General features: G+C 34.8%; 1 long non-coding RNA gene across 1 annotated transcript; it reads left to right on the top strand.

The window, feature by feature from the left end:
* The first annotated feature begins 2376 nt into the window (after window positions 1-2376).
* On the top strand, window positions 2377-3434 carry LOC138323403 (uncharacterized). The gene is made up of 3 exons (XR_011208542.1): window positions 2377-2527; window positions 2863-2972; window positions 3356-3434. It is a non-coding gene; the product is annotated as an uncharacterized lncRNA (long non-coding RNA).
* The last annotated feature ends 551 nt before the right edge of the window (window positions 3435-3985 follow it).

Below are 3985 nucleotides of genomic sequence, written 5' to 3' on the forward strand. Positions count from 1 at the left end.
TACTGACCTACCCAGAGAGTTCCAGGATAAGCATCGAAACCCTTGAAGACAGATGAACCTGGCTGATGACGACGACGTTTGAGCAGCGACACAAACAGCTGTATTTAGGTAATAAACATTTTCAAAATACAACGGCTATTTCTTCCTTCTAAGCCCCCTTACTGATTGCAATGCAACAGTATCTGGCGAGTAAAACCAAAAATTTGATTATGTAGATTCGTTGCAAAATCCTGATGAATGGACAGAAATCTGTATATTTCAACACAAAAAAAATAAATAAAAAATACGACGATCATATGACTCATATGACGTTTGATGATTCATATGACGTAATTGGTTTTCAATAAAAAATTGATGAAAAATTCACTTAAATACGATGTATATCATTTGCACAAACATACTCATTTCACGTTAAGACATTTTCCATAAAACAAGAAGTTTTACATCATACATCTTACTTCGGATTTTGGGACCTTTAAGAAAACTAACAGAAGATAAGGTTTGATTGGTCGCAACATGTTTTATAAGTTTTTTTCTGGATATGATCTTACCTTAAAGGGTTCATAACTGTTTCGTCTCTTTGGCTAATCATCTGCTCTTGTATGGATACTCTGAGTGCTCAATACCACAAAATAAAATATATCATAATCTATTAACAAAATTCTCAATACATTTCACGATGAAGAGAGCATCAAGTACTAAACAACACTAAATTAAAGGCCATTTAAATGGTGTTAACGAGTGCTTTTTTATCTACTATATTGCGAGGTAGATTTATAGGATTCTAGTTTTTGTATCTGTAGATATAATATTAATATGAGACAGCCCTCTTATCTAATGGAAAATCTAGTGATATAAACATCGTAGCTGCTTAGAGAGCTGACAGACACACCCGTAGGTGCCCGACTCGGCTATGCACACGAATGATTTAATATGCATATTTAAATGATAATTTCGTACATTGGAATGGAATGTTTTCTGCATTAATTCCTCACAAGTGAAGAACAAAGCTATCCATTGTGTTGGCGGTGCACTAGATGTCCACTTCATGTTTACCTGGGTTCGTCAGGTACAACACTACGAATTTTGTCCATCTTTCTTCATTAGTATCTCAACTTTTGCACATGACGATTCCTTTATGTATTTTCTGAAAGGAACACAAGTTACTGATTTCATTTACACATGATAATTGAATGTGTATTGCAGCAGAAAATATGTATTTGATCAAATCATTCAGCTATTACTGAACTGAAATGGAAAGGAAAGACATCACTTGGAATTAAAAGCTGCCGACACGATATCACAACAGCGACATAGTGACTATTTGATTCATAGATTGGATTCTAAGTTTTAAAAAGAAAACGTTTTAATTTATACAGTAATTTGTTTTCACTAATGCCTTTCAATCTATATAATTATATAACGTATACAAGATATAAAATGTATACTGCATGTAATGATTTAACATATATATTTTATAATATCTTGTTTTATTTTCTTAACAATATCATTATCATTCGAACGTTAATTGACATGTTTCCATTATAACAATATAGAGACAAACCATATTAACAAAACAAAACATATATATTAAAAGAATAGTTTCATTTCATTTTTGTAAATAATACTTCTACAGGGTAAACTATATAGTACGTACACGTTACAACAGTATGGGGAATTGTTCCTTTTTGTACAATTAATCTTGGATTGGTCTGTATTTATTTGATGACATGGTGGCAGGCGCCTTCGGAGATAGAGGACGGTGACTAAAGAAACATTGCCTGTACATTGCAACTGCCAGACGAGGGGCCCGAATTCACTAACACGCGAGGAAACTACCGGACATCAATCTGTATCAGGAAAGTTATAGTGCAGCATCATGGTTTGATTTGGAAATATTCTATGTCGTCGATTGGTATAGTGGTGGATGAGAGAGTATTTGTTTACATAACCTTTCCATCACTTTGTAATTATTTAAAATGCTACTTAACAATGAATTATCCAAGATATATGTTAACTGATGATGTTATTTGTGAAATATCGTCTATTTATTTATAATATCCATTATTCAACAGCATTATATATTTAAAGAAATGAGATAGGAAAGGCATATCTTAATTCAATGCCGAAGCTATAAAATAATACCACATAAACGTTCCAGAACATTCCGTGAGTTTTTATTTTCCAACATTTTACTGATATTAAATTTTATATTTATTTAGAATACTCTTTCCAACATATTTTGTTGTGCAGTTTTTAAACAATAGATGACGCGCACATATACACAAGCGATAAATCATAACAATACAATGCAGCAGCCCTAATATAGCTGTTTTGTAAGACCCGACTCACCACGCCCGCCTGTACCGAGTTACACGCATGGACGGGTGTATTTAGGGTGTCTGTACTCACCTTAGCCATTGGTTGGACTGGATGCATTTCTGGCAGACGGTCCAAAATGTTACTTCTCGTAATTCTCATGTGGATAGGTGTAGTACGGGCACAGACCGGCCCTGTCTTGGTAGACGTAAGTATACACAAAAGGTATATTCACTTAATATCATTCGTAAAAACAAAACATTGCAATTGACCGCCTCTTGAATTGGTTTGTTAAATGACGTTATTCGGTAAATGACGGAATTTGTCATTTATTTCTATTTCCGTTAACATTCCTGTATCGAATTGAAGTAGTGTTGAAATGCATGGAATCGAATCGTAAGAAACCATCTATTTCTATTTGCGTTAACATTCCGGTATCGAATTGAAGTAGTGTTGAAATGCATGGAATCGAATCGCAAGAAACCAAAATATACACTGAAAATGATAAAAATGACATATTGAACACGAAATCTGATATTGTAGAACATCACGCTGGACTGTGGGACATCTAACTGGACTTTAATGGACACTTGGTGTATCAGACCGTTTGACCAGTTTTTATCTTGGTCACAGGCAAACAGGTTCTGTGGCAGGTAGGTAGTGTTAGTCAGTTTCTTATGGCCACATATGGTAATGAAAAGGAAAGAAAAAACAAATAAATGCAACGATAAGCAATTTTGTGGAAAGGAGGCGCTGTTTAGAGAGATGCATTCATTTTCTTTATTTTTCTCTGATTTTTGTTAGCAGAATTCGGTATGGGAAATAAAGAGATAATTGCAAATTATGCAGTTTTTACGTGGGCTGTAATAGGAAAAAAGTTGTTATTTTTTTTACGAAGACAAATTTTTCTATCCAATATAATAATGTGATTCTTGCTTGACAGTTACTGATTTGGAATATAGTTTCTCCATATACAACTTTTGATCTCTGACTATATAGCACAAAAATGGATACTTTTTTTAAAATTTATTTTCAGTTACGGTTCTGACCTTGTGTCTATTACTGATCGGCTGATGCATGTTGACGTAACCGACCACCTTGATGCACCTGGTGAATATTGGATAGGTAAGTTAGGATGTGGCTAAGTTTGATGTCGAAATTCTTATAGGACCCCTTATCTCGATTCTAAATCGGCACATGACTAATATAACCCACATCTCGATTTGAAATCTGCACATGACAAAAAAAATCGTTTAATTTCTACGAATGTAAAAGAAATGTCACTTTACCTAATTATTTATTGAAATACATTATGACAGTTATACCGATACTTCATACCAGACAGTTGAGAATGTACTGTTTCAAAGTATACAGTCATTGTTATGATGAGCAAACGATCATAATATGTCTTTGAAATAAGATATAACAAACATCTTCTTAGGTCTGGCATTGCTACAAAATCTAACTGGTGATCCTTGGGAACCAGAAACTGACATAGCCTCCCAGTTACAAATAGAAACAGGTGTGGACAATGGTTTGGTGTCCATATGGTCGAGCGGTGAGACCGGATCACTATTCCAGGGGTACTGGGGTGTGGGCGAGCCAGACCTGTCCCGCGGAAGCTGTGTGTACATAGGAGGTTACAGCCCGAGGAGGTGGGCTGTAG

Source organism: Argopecten irradians, chromosome 5 (genome assembly GCF_041381155.1).
Source record: "Argopecten irradians isolate NY chromosome 5, Ai_NY, whole genome shotgun sequence".
Taxonomy (NCBI): domain Eukaryota; kingdom Metazoa; phylum Mollusca; class Bivalvia; order Pectinida; family Pectinidae; genus Argopecten; species Argopecten irradians.